Source organism: Neofelis nebulosa, chromosome 8, assembly GCF_028018385.1.
Source record: "Neofelis nebulosa isolate mNeoNeb1 chromosome 8, mNeoNeb1.pri, whole genome shotgun sequence".
In the NCBI taxonomy this organism is placed as follows: domain Eukaryota; kingdom Metazoa; phylum Chordata; class Mammalia; order Carnivora; family Felidae; genus Neofelis; species Neofelis nebulosa.
Genome location: NC_080789.1, coordinates 42,373,269 through 42,390,573, shown reverse-complemented (window position 1 = coordinate 42,390,573; position 17,305 = coordinate 42,373,269). Strand labels below are relative to the sequence as shown.

Genomic DNA, 17,305 nt, shown 5'->3' with positions numbered 1-17,305 from the left:
TATATATATTTGTCATAGGGAATTGGCTTACATGATTATGGTGGCTGACAAGTCAACAATCTATCTACAGGGTGAATCAGCAAGCTAGAGACCCAGACGAACCACTGGTGTAGTTACAATCCAAAGGCCAGCAGGGTTGAGATCCAGGGAGAGCTAATATTTCAGTTCTACTCTGAAGGCAGGAAAAAGCCAGTATTTCAGTTCAAAGGCCATCAGGCAGGAAGACTTTCCTCTTACCAACAGGTAGGGTAAACCTTTGTGTTCTATTAAAGCTTTCAACCGATTTCACATTAGAGAAGCAATCTGTTTTACTCAAACTGGTCTCAGGAATCATCCCCCAACTACGCCTCCCCAAGGTCCAGTTACTGAAGAGTTAATGCCTGGCACAGTGGTGGACCTCCCGGAGCCAATGTCTGATTGGCTGGTGCTTTGGCCACACTTGTGATTAAATATGCCAATGTCAGCCCTGGCTCTCCCACTCACTCACTACATTGGTTCGAACATAAATGGCTTAACTTACTGGGCTTAGTTTCCCTTCTCACTGAAATGAGGAGTGAAAATACCATCTAGCTTGCTGACATGATATGAGGATTAAATGAGAATATAAAGTAAGTGTCCAGCATAGAGAAGGTACTCAAGAAACAATAGCTATTACCATTATTAAATGAGATAATCCTAGGGGTGTCTGGGTGGCTCAGTCAGTTGAGCGTCTGACTTCGGCTCAGGTGGTGGTCTTGCAGTCTGTGAGTTTGAGCCCTGCCTCAGGCTCTGTGTTGACAGCTCAGAGTCTGGAGCCTGCTTCTGATACTGTGTCTCCCTCTCTCTCTGCCCCTCCCCTGCTCATGCTCTGTCTCTCTCTCTCTCTCTGTCAAAAATAAATAAACATAAAAAAAAATTTTAATGAGATATTCCTTGCAAGGCACTTAGCATTGTGCATAGAATTAGTGCTCCATAAAGATGAGGTATTGTGACCTCCTTACTGTTTAGAGAATAATAGAAATTATTTCAAAAATAATAGAAAATAAAATTATCTAGAAAAATTCTTCACTGATTGAGAGGTGAAAACAAAGGACTCCTATCTACTAACTCAAAAATTCTGCAACTCTATGGCAATCTTTGGCAGACACATGCCTCTGATATCCGAAACTGTCGTGCTATCTGAAATTCCTTCCAGAAGAAAATTCTCTCTGAGGATTGTTACATAGGCTTTTCCACTGCTGATGGAATAATTTCAGATGCATTTGCACACTTAAGCAGGGTTAGCCATTAGAAAACTGACTGAATATTGTCTGTGCTCCAAGAGGGTAAGAACAGGAATACCCTGATTGTGCCCAGATGATTTTGGCTACTTATGTGAGGCTACCTAGCTGATGCACTATGTTATCAGCATCGAATCAGGAAATGTTAAGCCAGCAAAAAGAGAATTCAAATCCTTCTTTGCATAGCCTTATAATGTGCACACCCCAATCTGGACCCTTCTATAGAAAAGTGGGATGATCTTCCTTGGCCTCCAACTCACTCCATGTGCTTGTCAACATCCCCATGGCCATGACTCCCACGTGCTGCTGCCAGCAGTGATCTTGTATTGGCATCTACGTTTCCTGATGGAACAATGGTCTCTTATTTAGGTGACCTTTTTAATACAATTGTCCAAAAATAAACATATGATATATAATCCCATATCAAATTCTAATTACTATAAACTTTCACCTTGCTTTTCATAGCCCAAACAAAGAGCCTAGACAAATTTCCTCCCCGCTTGTGACAGTGTCCCTGTTCCCTTGTGACAGTGTTCAGGATATGCTTTCCCAAACAGTGGCACCTTGATGTATTGAATATTTTAAGCTGAAGGAATTTAAAAAGTGACATGAGCAGAAAAGATTGTCTGCCCTTCCCCTGAAGCAGGATACAAAACCCTCAGGCAAGAAGTATCCTTCTTACAGCTGGAGGAAAGGAATGTCCTTATCTCGAAGACACAAAGAGGAATCTGAACCCACAGGCCTTGCTGCTTCCCCATGTTTACCACTGAGTTCACACCCCTTTTCATTCTGTCACATTTTCCCACGACTTTTCACTCTTCATCAGACTTATCATAAAAACACACCCAGGTTCTTCGGGTCTTCATTTCCTTATGAAGTCCCCCATGTCATGTAAAACTTATGTTACATAAATTTATATGATTTTCTCTTGTTAACCCGTCTTTTGTTACAGGGGCCCCAACCAAGAACTTAGAAGAATGGGGGAAAAAGATATTTTTCCTCCCCTATACTTGCTTCTCTCACATTCCCAAGAGGTCTTAGTAATTTATCTTCAGCCAATCATTGCCTCCCACACTGAACACACTTCCCTGCCTAAAACTTTTGAGATCTAATACGTTTCATACCTCAGACTTTGCTGGACTTTAGAAAGGTAACATGGTATATATACTGTTTTGGTTTTTTTTAAATGTTTCATTTATTTTTGAGACAGAGAGAGACAGAGCATGAGCAGGGGAGGGGCAGAGAGAGAGAGGGAGACACAGAATCCGAAGGAGTCTCCAGGCTCTGAGCTGTCAGCACAGAGTCTGACGCGGGGCTCGAACTCACAAGCCATGAGATCATGACCGGAGCTGAAGTCGGACACTCAACCGACTGAGCCACCCAAGCGCCCCTATATACCTTATTTTAAATAACACCTCCAAATGGGTCTGGGGAAACAACCCATAATTAATTAAACACATTTATATTTTAGTAGCATATGAATATTCAACCAAATGGCATAAGGACCATAGGTAACCCCATATCATTTCAGGTCTGATTTTGCTACCATGTGAGTTTTCCAAAAACTTACAAGAAAATGTTTTATTTCAGGATTTTGACTTTGGAATCACTGATATAGATTTTGGTTCATAAAATAACGGCAGAAGAAACAACTCTTGCATTTTATATTTCCTTTCAAATTAATGGTGTCCTGTTAGTTACACTCCCAGCCTCTCTCCCTATGGCCCTACAGTCAGCCATGGGTATGGGGGAGAAGGTGGGGGTGCTGGGCAGTGATTAATCTAATTGGTACACTTGGCAAAAATAAACTGGGCATGCTCCACCCAGCTCCACACATTTTGCTCTTGAGAAGAAGTTGGCACTCTGCCTTCTTAGGCCTTGGCCCTTTGCCTTATTCAATTATGATCCTTATTTCAGCTTCACAATTTATTATTATCATTATTTTTATTATTATCTAAACATTTTTAAAGTGTTTTATTCATTTTTTAGGAGAGAGAGAGAGAGAGACAGAATGTGAGCAGGGGAGGGGCAGAGAGAGAGGGAGACACAGAAACCCAAGCAGGCTCCAGGCTCTGAGCTGTCAACACAGAGCCTGATGAGGGGCATGAACCCACGAACCGTGAGGTCATAACCTGAGCCGAAGTCAGACGCTTAACTGACTGAGCCACCCGGGAACCTCTATTACTATCATTGTTGTTGTTATTATTATTTTAAATTGTATTTATTTTGAGAGAGAGAGAGAATGTGTATTTGTGCATGTGTGAGTGGGGGAGGAGCAGAGAGAGGGGGAGAGAAAGAATCCCAAGCAGGCTCCATGCCACCAGCACAGAGCCTGATGTGGGGCTCTACCTCACAAACTGAGATCACGACCTGAGCCAAAATCAAGAGTCAGAAGCTCAATCGACTAATCCACCAGGCACCCCTTTGTATTATTATTGTTAATGATGATGATATTTTGGCCTCCATCTGCCTTCCTTTGTTTTGCTTCTCAATTGGCTAAGAACTCAGATGAGAAGAGACCTGACCCCTCAAAGACTCCAGCGTTTGGTCCTTGGCTGGGAATGTTGAGAAATGAAAACAGTGGAATTTTTCAGAAATTAAATAATTGAGAAATTAAAACAGTCACAGACCTGTGACTCTGGGGCTTGGATTTGGATGTGTGGGCGGGGCCTTTGACTTTAAGGTTTCTAAAGGTTTGAATTAGGCCAGGCAATTCACAGTTGTGCATGAAATCAAGTTGTAGAACTTGAGAAGTAAATGTCAAGTATATGTCAAAAGTATTCTGGAATGTTGTAGAAAAAAAAATCCCAGTCATGGAGTACATCTTAGATCAATCCTGGCCAGAGTGCAACTGATTTAGACAGAGACATGAGAAACAAACTATATGATTTCCCTAAAAATGGAAACATAAGGACTCGATAAACTCAATAACTCAACATGGTTGACTCAATAAAACTATGATCTCAATGAATTGGGAGTGGGAAGAGTAGAAGACAGGAAATGGAGGAAGAAAAGACAAAGAATCACAGACTAGTAGAGGACCACATGATACTATTTCAGGAAAACAAGGCAGCAGGAAAGACAGGAAGTTGAAACGGGGGTTTTGGTGGTTTTTTTTACAAGAAGATAGACAGCCCTGGGCCTGAAACCTCTCCGAGGTGCCTGTGCCAACAAGGAGAGTGAAACCTACAGGGATTCTAAACTTGAGAGGCTGGCGGACCCCATGGTCCTGATCTGTAGTCTTACTTGGGGCCCATGTACCTGCATTTACACGTGCTCTCTAGTTGATTCTGATACAGGTGGTCCATGGTCCACACTCTGGGAAACACAGATAAACTCAGGATTAATGATTTTTAATGATTGAAAGAAAAACATGTTACACATGCAAACACAAGCACTTCCTTCAGATCACAAGGTTAAATTCCAGGCCCCTGCAGAGCCTGCCTGTGGGCTCCACTCACAACCATTTGCCAACGCCCGCAATCTGAGGTTCTGACTCTGCCGTTGGATGGGCTTCTCAATTTCATAAGCCACTTGGATGGTAAGGAAGGTTCTCCCTGAATCTAAAAGCTATTTTCTCTCATGCAAACAGTTCTTCTAGAACACTGTGTAACTGTTTTTTTCCATGTAAGGGTAGGAAATAGGTGAATGCAATAGTCCTTTTTCTGGGTTCAGAAAAGAATCAGCACTTGAGTATAAGGAGAAGCTTAAGTTTTCCAAATGCACCTCAGCTTTTAAAAGTAAAGTTTTACAAATATTTTTAAAAATACTTCCCCCATGCAGTTGAAATGTAATTACTTATATCAACATTTGCCATATAGTAAATTAAAATGATCAAGGAAAGACCTATCATAGGTGATAAAGAAAGGTTATTCAATAGGCCTCTTTCCAACACTTAAGGGGCTGGGAGACAGACAACCTGCCTAATCCAACTGGTGCTCAGAATATGTTTACAAGGATGAAGTCCACTTTTTTTTTTCCATAGTCATTTTCTTTAATTACTATATTGTGTTCATGTACCCAAAGAAATGAATGGATTTGAAGGTTATTTAATACAACAGGTATTTCTGTTGTCTCAGAATTTCAGCTGAAATCCAAAGCTGAGAAATATAGCTAAGGAGTACAACAAGTTCTAAAAAGAGAGATGTGGGGCACTTCTACTCAGGGCTTGTTAAAAGTGGCCAGATGTGATCATATGGCCCTTAGCCTGTCACCACCTCCAGCTTGTCTAAAAGAAGGCTAGGGATTTAGTGGCAGAAAAAGGCTTTCTATAAAGAGAGTTGCCAAGGGGCACCTGGGTGACTCAGTTGGTTGAGCATCTGACTTCTGCTCGGGTCATGATTTCACGATTCATGAGTTCGAGCCCTGCTTTGGATCCGCATTGACAACCTCGAGCCTAAAGCCTGCTTTAGATTCTCTCTCTCTCTCTCTCTCTCTCTCTCTGCCCCTCCCCAGCTTGTGCGCTCTCTCTCTCTCTCTCTCTTTCTCTCTCTCTCTCCCTCTCCCTCTCTCTCTCTCTCAAATAAATAAACTTAAAAAATTCTTTTAAAAGTATAAAGAGAGTTGTTGGTTAGGAGAGCAGGTTCTGGGATGTTCCTCCACCCTAAGCCAAGTGAAGGAAACATCAAGAGAACCTCTCAAATCTGCCAAGGGAAAGAGACAGCTCACCTAGTCCTCAATTAAATGCTCACTGGGATGCACCAGTTCTGCCCCGAGAGCAGGAAATCTACATGTAACCATGAGAGTTTAGGTGTGCACCTGATGAAGACAGAGGCTGCCACAGATGGCCACTGGTGACAGGGCAAGGCGAGTGGCCTGATCTTGTGTGGTTTCAATGGGAGCAGGGGACAAGAGAGACAAGCCTGCACAAAGAGTTCTGGGAGGCCAAGTGGACACCAGGGAAAGAAGGTGGGCACAAGAGAAAGAGCTGCATGGGACTTATCCAAAGTGCGCATGACACACAGCAGAGAATACAGCACTGTGGAAGTCTGGAAGTGGGCACGAAGAGTGTCCTCCAAAGAATCCACAGACGTTCCTCACAAGAAAAGCAAGCCAGCATTTAGGCTTTTTCCATAAGAGAGAAGGCATTCAGTAGCCAAGAGAGATGTTCAAATAGCACTGGCTAAATAATCGCATTTTGCCCCATTTCTTGCCATCCGTCTTCCCCTCCACTCGTTGCTCTGAATGTTGAAGAGTTAGTAGCACCCGGGATACAGGAGAGGTTGTGGAGTCAGCGCAGACACCGGCCCTCTCCCGAGTCCGGGATTCTGAGTGCAGGTTAGGCATGAGCAATGGAAAGGGAAGGTGCTGTGAACTACAGGAGACAGCAAAAGTCTACCATTGGATCGGTCCAGATTTCCAAATTACTGGAAATAGAAGTGTTTTAATACTTGGAAGTGACAGGAGGTCAAGCCAAGAGATCTGCCAGAGATTTTGTCCAAGGGCAGAGAAAGGAGAACCAACAGGACGTGTGATGGTTGTGGTAGAGGAAAAACAAAACCAAACCAAAACTGGACATTTCCTGATGATTGAATCCTCCTGAATCCTGCCCATTTGTGAAGCCAGATATTTTTGCAATGTGCACAGGCTGCAAAGGATAGAAACCTGAGAAGGCTATTGCTGTCATCAGGTAATGTAGACAAGTGTGGCAGGATTCCGGATGGAAGAACTCGTGTTTTGTTCTCTGCCTCTGCCAGGCTGAGAAGGTCGCTGGGCTCACTGGCTCCTTTGCCTCAGGGAGGTTTATGTTACAGAAATACAGGAAGACAATCTTTTCTTCAATCTTTTGTGAAAGGCTTTATGATTTTTGTGAAAATATTGGATAACCAGTAAGGAGAGGCAGAGAATGAGGATTATCTTTGAAGGCCAAGAGAGCCAAAGGATTCCCCACCCCCACTCCTATAGAAAGGGAATAGAATTCAGCTGGATCCATGGGAGGCAGGAGCCTGTCCCTCCTTCTACCAGCACCATAAACAGGAGGACAGACCTTAGCAGGGAAGAGTGGGCCATGGAAAGAAGGTATGTCCCAGACAATTGGCTTCCTTCAAGGAATTGCGAAGGCTCAGATCACGGGACCAAATGATGGGCTAGAAACTAAAGGCTCTTAACCTTCATTACCTGTGGATACCATGGCTTCTTAGATTCTCACTCATTCCTGGAGAAGATTGATTTTTCCCACTCATCTGGAGGCATTGGGACTCAGAGTCAGATATATATGGTGTTTGAACTGACATTTATTGACATTCTGAATTTTATTTTATTTCATTTTTAATTTTTTTAAATGTTTATTTTTGAGAGAGAAAGAGACAGAGCATGAGCAGGAGAGGGGCAGAGAGAGAGGGAGACAGAATCTGAAGCAGGCTTCAGGCTCTGAGCAGTCAGCACAGAGCCTGATGCGGTGTTTGAACCCACGAACCCTGAGATCATGACCTGAGCTGAAGTCAGACGCTTAACCAACTGAGCCACCCAGGCAACCCTTGCTGTTCTGAATTTTAGTTGTACATTTATGCCCACTACATAAGAAAAGAAATAACCAAACTATAATTGTCTTGATAAATGTCAGAGAGAGAGAGAGATGCTAAAAGGCTAAAAATACAAACAAAAAGGCTAAAAACAAGAGAACCTTTAAGCTGGGGTCATTAGAACGTTACTTTATGGAAGATCCAAGGTTGCTGCATAGGATTCCAAATGACAGCAAGGATGGAGAGATGAGCATAAGGCACATCAGTATCAGCAAATGCACAGAGATAGAAAGGCCAGAGGGAAACAGTATATGAAAGTGCTTTACTGTTTTTATCTGTAGGAGATATTACATGGGAGATCAGGGATGAGAAATGAAATTGGGTGAAGCTTGCATGGGAGTCTGAGCATTTGTATTTATTTGGGCAGCAACAGGAAAATATTACTGGCTTTTAAGGAGTAATGGGACATGATCAGAACAGAGCTTTAGAAAACTTAATCTGTTAGAGATATATGGGATGGATGGAAAGAGAAAGTGATTGAGTGAGATGGGATGGGAAACAAGAGGCTATTGCTGTAATCCAAGCAAGAGGTCATGAAGGCCATGACAGAGCAGTGGTAGTGACCTTGGATCATAGAGAAGGCTGTGAAAGACATCAGGGAAGTACATCTTAGACCTGTATGGGAACAAGACAAGAGGGACTTCTAAGTGTTGAGCCCAGCTGATGAAAAAATCATAATGCCATCATAGAAATGGGAAATAGTGGAAGAGGAGCTAATTTACAATGAACACACGTTCTAAATTTGAAGTTCAACATGATATCTGACTTTACAAGTAATAGAGATGTCAGGGGAGAGGAGGAGGCTAGAGACAGAGTTAGCAGTGCTTTCATAGCCAAACTGCCCATCTCCATAGCTGCCCCATAGTGCATGGAGGTCACCATGATTTGGGAAGAAGGAGGGAGGGGTTGGGCTGTGGCAACAGAAAGAGAGCTGAGGTACAGTACTGGGCAAAGAATGAGGCTCAATCCAGATAATGATTCTGAAAAGAACAAGCTTTAAAGAATTTTCTAGTTTACTTGAGACTTTCTCTCATTTTCCTCAGTGCTTTCTTTAGCCCTGGGCCTTTATCTTTCCCAGAACCTTTCAAGATTCCTGTATCACTTTTCTCAAAAATCAGGTGAATACACCTATACCTAAGAGCCAGAGAGTTCCTGAATTTGGAAAGATTCTGCCACTTTCAACTTGGTGGACCTGGGGAGCATTTCTTAACTTAATTTGGTCTCAATTTCATTACCTAAAAAAATCTTTTTATTACAACAAAATGAAATTAAAAGGTTTTTTTGTGGAGAAGAAATGCAATAATGCATAACAAAACACCCAATAGAGTGACTAATAAATATTAAACTCTCAACAAATGGTAGCTCCTTCTCTCCCATCCTGCACATGTCGGTAGTAATTCCTAGTACTGATAAGGACCTTTCAGTGGAGCAGTACTGAATTCCAAGCACCAGGATGCATGGAGACCTGCATCCTAGTCCTAGGTGAGCTATTTAGTTGGTTATGATCCTGGCTAGCTTCTCAACTAGGGCCTTCATTAGCATGACTGTTGGTCAAGAGCAGTGGTTGCTAATTTCTACCACCAAGGAATGTTTTGTCCTCTCTTCATGCCCTCCGTCTTTTGAAAGATTTTTCTACTGATCTGCAATTTGTTAAATCATGGATTCATTTCTTATGTGATCACCAGAATTACAAAACTGGATTGATAGAGTTATCAAAGCAGATTAGATAGACTTGATATAAGAAATTGTGCAATAGCTATTAGGATCTTAGATAGACTTGATATAAGAAATTGTACAATAGCTATTAGGATCTTAAAACAAGAAATATGGCATATGGACACAATGACAATAGCTTGGAATGTTAGATTCCAGGTGGACACCACTAGACAAGATAAGTTGATCTCAATGTTTCCCTCTAATGCTCTCTGAATCCATAAAGGAGTTTAGGGTTCCTGCTATGTGCCTTTTGGAGGACTCAATCATTGGTTTTACTCTTAAAGGCAGTAATTTAATGTAGTAGACCAAACATCTAAACATTCGGTATGATGGGCAATTAGAACAGATATTAGTGTGGGGTAGAGTAGTCAGATACAATAGATGTTTACAGGAAGTAGAGTTTTTACCAGTTTTTTAATGATGGTTAAATTTTAAGTAGCCTGAAAAGGAAAGGGAGGCAAAGACTGGGGAAGGAAAAGTATCATAATAGGATGTACAGAAAAGAGAGGCCAATGGGAAAGAATCATTGTTCTCATTCTCCCAAATAAAAAAAAAAGCATCTACCTCTGCACCCTTAGTTTTGGACTCAGAAGTCCTTACTTCTGGATTCAGAGGAAAAAGCCCCAAATGCTTTGTGATTGAAGTCATTCTTTCCCTCTAGCTTCATTTCTAGCCTCTTTCTTCCCAAACTCCATGCTCTAGCCATGTCAGAAGATAATACCCCATCCACCAAGTATCTCCAGTCAATACTAGGGGGGGGGGGATCTTGATTGGAGGGGACTGGATCATCTTGATTCCTCCCTTACCCTACCCCCTTCTCCCCAATCAATCTTCCAGAGAGACCTATATATTCCATCTCTAGAATTTCCACCTCATGTTTATAAAATGCAAACCCGATCAGTCATTTCTCTGCTTAAAATATTTAATGGCTCTCCATCAGCTACAGAATTAAGTCAAAACTTCTTATCCTGGCATGCAGACTGTTTATAATCTAGTCACGGATTACCTTTCCAACATTATCTCCTTTGATTTCTTTGCTCCATGGAAAAATCTATTGGATAGGAAGCTTGAAATGTCTGGAAAAGACATAGGGGCTAAGAGCTAAACCTCTTCAAGTATCATACTTTCCAAGTATTAGAAGAGACAATGAGAGCTTAAAGTAACATAACAGTAATAGGGACAGTGATGAGAATATGGATTAAGAAATATTTAGAATACAGGGTAGAACAGAGATGATTTAATGATGAGTTAGATTTAAGGATAAAAAGAAAAAGGCAAAGCTGGGATGATGATGATGATGGTGGTGGTGGTGGTGGCGATGATGACGATGGTGATGATGGCAACATCCAGAGATGTCTGCAACAATAACATTTTCTGTGCACTTACAATATACAAAGCATTATTCTAAAGGTGACATGTGTTAACTCATTAAATCTCCAAATTACTCCTATCAGATAGAATCTGTTTTTATCCACATTTTACATGTAGGAAAACAGAGGCACAGAGAGGTTAAATAACTTGTGTAAAATCACACAGGGAGTAAGAGCCAAATTTGTACCCATATAGTTTGGCTTTGGATCCTGCACAATTAAGCACAACACAAAACTGCCTGTTTTGTCTTGTCAGACCAACTGCCATCTCCAAAATATGTCATACTCCTTTGGGTCTTCAAGTCCTCCCCATTCTTTGTGTATGAAATGCCCTTATCTTTTCCTTGGAGTAGAAAACTTCTGTAGGACACAGATCAATTGTTACCTCCCCTGAGAAGTCTCTGTGTTCTCCCCCAAGTGCAGCTATTTACTCCTTATTCCATTGTGCCATAATACAGTGTGCATAATTCCACTGGTGCATTACATGACGTGGCAATTACTTGTTAATGTGTCTATCTCCCCTAACTATACTGTGAACTGCTCAACAGCAGAACCTGTGTCATATTCATCTCTCAACCCCCAGGCTCTAGGATCCTACTATGGCCTCTGGTTCTCGATCCACAGTAGGCATTCAATGTTGTTGTTTTTTTTTTAATTTTTTTAATGTTTATTTATTTTTGAGAAAGAGAGAGACAGAGCATGAGCAGGGGAGGGGCAGAGAAAGAAGGAGACAGAATCTGAAGCAGGCTCCAGGCTCTGAGCTGTCAGCACAGAGCCCAACACGGAGCTTGAACCCACAGACTGCGAGATCATGACCTGAGCTGAAGTCGGATGCTTAACCGTGTGAGCCACCCAGGCGCCCCAGCACTCAATGTTTAAGTGAATGGATAAGTGAATGAATATATGAATAAAAATATGGAGGTGAGAATTGCTCCATACTGCCCTGTACTGATTGGTGATGGTGTGAGCTCTTAATACAAAACTGGTCCAGAGATGGATAGTAGTGTAGTGATCAATTAGAGTGGAGAGGTCAGAGATGAACTTGAGACTGGGCATGCCTGAAGAGATTAGCAACATGACCTCCAGAATAGCCAAGTAGAGGAATATTTTTCTATTTTTTTGTGTGTGTCTTCTTCAATTTCTTTCATGAGCTTTCTATAGTTTTCAGTGTATAGATATTTCACCTCTTTGATTATGTTTATTCCTAGGTATTTTATGTTTTTTGGTGCAATTGTAAATGGGATCGATTCCTTGATTTCTCTTTCTGTTGTTTCATTATTGGCATATAAGAACGCAAACGATTTCTGGGCACTGATTTTATATCCTGTGACTTTGCTGAATTCATGGATCAGTTCTAGAAGTCATTGTTAAAATGTTGATACTACCCAAAGCAATCTACATATTCAATGCAATACCTATCAAAATAACACCAGCATTCTTCACAGAGCTAGAACAAATATTCCTAAAATTTGTATGGAACCAGAAAAGATCCTGAATAGCCAAAGCAATCTTGAAAAAGAAAACCGAAGCTGAAGAATCACACTCCCAGACTTCAAGACATATTACAAAGCTGTAATCATCAGGACAGTATGGTACTGGCACAAGAACAGACACTCAAATCAATGGAACAGAATAGAGAACCCAGAAATGGACCCACAAACGTAGGGCCAACTAATCTTTGACAAAGCAGGAAAGAAGGTCCAATGGAATAAAGACAGTCTCTTCAGCAAGTGGTGCTGGGAAAACTGGACAGCAACATGCAGAAAAATGAACCTGGACCACTTTTTTACACCATACACAGAAAGAAACTCAAAATGGATGAAAAACCTAAATGTAAGAGAGGAAGCCATCAAACTCCTAGAGGAGAAAGCAGGCAAAAGCCTGTTGACCTCAGCTGCAGCAACTTCTTACTCAACATGTCTCTGGAGACAAGGGAAACAAAAGCAAAAATGAACTATTGGGACTTCATCAAAATAAAAGCTTCTGCACAGCAAAGGAAACAATCAGCAAAACTAAAAGGCAACCGACAGGATGGGAGAAGATATTTGCAAATGACATATCAGATAAAGGCTTAGTATCCAAAATCTATAAAGAACTTTTCAAACTCAACACCCAAAAAAACAAATAATCCAGTGAAGAAATGGGCAAAAGACATGAATAGACACTTCTTCAAAGAAGACATCCAGAGGGCCAACTGACACGTGAAAAAATGCTCCACATCACTCATCATCAGGGAGATACAAATCAAAACCACAATAAGATACCACCTTACACCTGTCAGAATGGCTAACGTTAACAACTCGGGCAACAACAGATGTAGGTGAGGATGCAGAGAAAGAGGCTCTCTTTTGCATTGTTGGTGGGAATGCAAGCTGGTGCAGCCACTCTGGAAAACAGTATGGAGGTTCCTCAAAAAATTGAAAATAGGATTACCCTATGACCCAGCAATTGCACTACTAGGTATTTATCCAAGGGATAAATAAAACAGGCGTGCTGTTTTGAAGGAGCACATGCACCCCAATGTTTACAGCAGCACTATTGACAATAGCCAAAGTATGGAAAGAGCCCAAATGTCCATCGACGGATGAATGGATAAAGAAGATGTGGTATGTATATACAATGGAGTATTACTTGGCAATCCAAAAGAATGAAATCTTGCCATTTGCAACTACATGGGTGGAACTGGAGAGTATTATGCTAAGCAAAATTAGTCAGTCAGAGAAAGACAAATATCATATGACTTCATTCATATGAGGACTTTAAGATATAAAACAGATGAACACAAGGGAAGGGAAGCAAAAATAATATAAAAACAGGGAGGGGGACAAAACATAAGAGACTCTTAAATATAGAGAACAAACAGAGGGTTACTGGAGGGGTTGTGGGACAGGGGTTGGTCTAAATGGGTAAGAGGCTTTAAGGAATCTATTCCTGAAATCAATTTTGCACCATATGCTAACTAACTTGGATGTAAATTAAGCAATAAATGAATTGAAAAGAAATAGCCAAGTAGAGGATGCTAAAGTCTGAGGAGGCAACTTGGGGAAGTAGACGCATTGAGAGCATCTTAAGATCAAGTCTGAAAGGAGGGAAAAAACTGATATTATTCTGGTTTCTGGACATTGGTTTCACCAATTCCCCTGCCATTTACTACCTGGAATACGACTGTCGTTTGCTTATTTCCTCTTTTCCAGAGCTTCTGAAAATATGTGAACTGTGGAATAGACACCATTACCAAAATTATCTGGAGAAGAAATCAACCAACTTTTGGAACTATCATGTAACAACCATCAAGTCAACATTTCCAGATGGAAGCCAAAATTGCTTGAATCCCCAAATATAATATCTAATCATTCATTTTACTCTCATGGCTGAATGGGCAGGATGCTCCTTTGGGCAGTCTTTATCTTCCATATCTCTCCACCCACTACTGTGGACACCATCTTATAGAACTTTCTAAGATCTTAAATGACCATTGTTTGTGAAAGGACCTTCCTTGTGTGCTTGGCTGCTGGAGCCATTTTGTAATCTGTTTCTCAAACTTTTCAGAAGAAATAGGTTAGCTCCCTTTCTCTGTGCGTGTTAATATCATCTTCCTTTCTCTCCATCGATTTTATCAGTGCTGGCAACAGAGTCACTTTGGATCCCCATCTGGAACTCTCTTCTGTTAATGGAATTCTAAGAATTTTTCTGCACAGCCCTCTATCCAAATGCCCCTGTGTAGTAAACATGTCTGTGCAAGAACTAGGGTTTAGTCCTAGTCCAGTGGTTCTCAAAATGAAATCCCTGAGCTAGCGGCATCAGTATCACCTGAACTTATACAACAGAATATTACTCGGCCATCAAACAGAATGAAATCTTTCCATTTGCAACAATGTGGATGGAGCTAGAGTGTATTATGCTAAGCAAAATAAATCAGTCAGAGAAAGGCAAATATCAGATGATTTCACTCATTTGTGGAATTTAAGAAACAAAACAGATGAACATAGGGGAAAGGAAGCAAAACTAAGATAAAAACAGAGAAGGAAAAATATCATAAGAGACTCTTAAATACAGAGAACAGACTGAGGGTTGCTGGCAGGGTGTTGGGTGGGGGGATGGGCTAAACGGGCCCTTAAGAAGGGCACTTGTTGGGATGAGCACTGGGTGTTATATGTAAGCGATGAATCACTAAATTCTCTTCCTGAAAAAAAAAAAATCGAAAGAAAGAGAGAGAGGGAGAGAGAGAGAGAGAAAGAAAAAAAGAAAGAAAGAGAAAGAAAGAAAGAAAGAAAGAAGAAAGAAAGAAAGAAAGAAAGAAATATAGAAAGAAGGAAAGAAAGAAAGAAAGAAAGAAAGAAAGAAAGAAAGAAAGAAAGAAAGAAAGAAAGAAAGAAAGAAAGAAAGAAAGAAAGAAAAAGAAAGAAAGAAAGAAATGCCAATTCTCTGGCCCCATCCCAGAGACATGCCAAAGACAGGTGATTCTGAGGTGGCCTAAAATTTGAGAGCTGCTTCCTTCATCAATGCACTCTCCCACTCTCTGAGACAATTTTACACTTTTCTCTCTCCTCCAACGTCAAATAGCCCCTCCCTCAATGCATTCACAACTTCTTAGATTCTTAATTCATTAAGAAAATTTGAAGAGAACTTTCGTGTGCTCCCAGCACCAATTCCCCTGAGGAACCTGTGCCAGTACTCACACGTGGCTCCCTCCCTGCCACGGTGACCAGCCCAGCACTCACCAGTTCTGCAAAGAGGACCCCAGCCCCTCACCTGCTCCAGCTTGTAAGGTCCTGCCTTTGTCCTTCTCTCCCTTCCTATTGAGATGTTCCTGTCAGCACTGTGTATCTCCTGAGCTCTTTTTAAAAAGAAAAGGAAAGAAAAACAGAACTGTTCCCTTAACTCCACATCCGCCTTCAGCTACTGTTCATTTCTGTGATGCCCTTTAAGCAAGACTTCATGGGCTTATCTTGGACACAGTGGCTTGCACACAGGAGGCTCTTAATAACCCACTGTTAAGTGAACGGCTGTGTGAGTGCACGTGAACCAACTGGGAAGGGGGAAACTGCCATTTCAAGCAAACAAAAGAAAATCTGGCCGTAGGTGCTTCCAGCTTCTTAAGAGGTGGCGTATTCTTTATTACGGAAGAATAGACTTTTATCCTGCTCCCTTCCCACTTAAGAAGACTGATGTGCCAACGAGTTTGATCTTACTCGAGCAAAGACTAATTTCTCAGCCTCTATGGGTACTCTGTGCTACTAAAGGGCAAATATCCTGAGAGAATGGTCTTTTGTTTAGAAAAGAGGCTTAATGAGGTTAAGGATTTACCAAGGGAGGCTTTCACGAGTTCAGAGCAGTGAAGTGGAGAATAAAACTGTTCTACATTAAAATGAGCGGTGTCTTACTTTGCTCGGGCTGCCATAACAAAGTAAAACAGACCGGGTGGATTTAAAAAACAGAAATTTCTTTTCTCACAGTTCTGGAGGCGAAGTCCAAGATTAGGGTGTCAGCAGGCTTGGCTTCTTCTGAGGCCTCTCATCGGCTCGTACATGACCATCTTTTCGCTCTGTCTTCACATGGTCTTTCCTTTGCATATGCCTGTGTCCTAATTACCTCTTCTTATAAGGACACCAGTCATATTGAATTAGGACCCACTTTAATGACCTCATTTTAACTTGATTGCCTCGTTAAAGACCCTATCTTGCCTTCTGTGACTGGCTTATTTCACTTAGCATGAAATCCTTCAGGTTGACCATATGAACCTGGATTTGGTTGTTGCATATGATAGGGTTTCCTTCTTTTAAAAGGCTGAATAATATGCCATTGTATGCATATGTTGGAGGAGGTCATCAAGAGGCTGTGACTGTCAGTTGACCCATGAACCGGCCCTGGGCAACTGAAGGCTTCTTACAGCCCTCTCTGGTTCTTACAACGTGGGTTCTGCTTGCCTTCCCTGCTCTCAGAGGCTTCCCCAAGGACATACCCTTGTGATAATGTTGTGCTATTGAGACCATCTGGATGGTATATATGACTGAACCCAGTTAAGCCTCTATATAAACTTTAAGGATTTGGTAGGTGGGTGCAGAAATTTAGTTATCTTGCTGCAGCCCAGGACAAGCCTTGTATGTAAGTTTCTGTGCTTGTTAAATCTGCCACCTACCAATCTGAAGTGGCCTGCCTCTTTTTTCCCTCTCTCCCTGCCCTTCACTATGGGGGCCAATTTCAGATTACACCTGGGGAGCTTGCAAATCAACAATATAAACAACATTTTCTTTATTCATTCAACCATCAGCAGACACTTAGGTAGTTTCTGTATTTTGGCTATTATAAATAACGCTGCAATAAACATGAGAACGCGGATATCTCTTTGGGATCCTGATGCCAATTCTTTTGGGTATATACTGAAAAGTGGGATTGTTGAATTATATGGTAGTTCTATTTTTAATTTTGTTGAGGAGCT

At 41.4% G+C, this 17,305-nt stretch overlaps 1 long non-coding RNA gene across 1 annotated transcript in view; it reads right to left on the bottom strand.

The window, feature by feature from the left end:
- The window catches only part of LOC131519190 (uncharacterized), a 65,008-nt gene extending 47,994 nt beyond the window's left edge, over positions 1-17,014 (bottom strand). Inside the window, exons 1-2 of the long non-coding RNA XR_009265519.1 lie at positions 15,619-17,014; positions 4,521-4,577 (exon numbers count right to left, since the gene is read on the bottom strand). This is a non-coding gene — a long non-coding RNA (uncharacterized LOC131519190). The remainder of the gene's footprint in view (positions 1-4,520; positions 4,578-15,618) is intronic.
- Between the last annotated feature and the right edge of the window lie 291 nt (positions 17,015-17,305).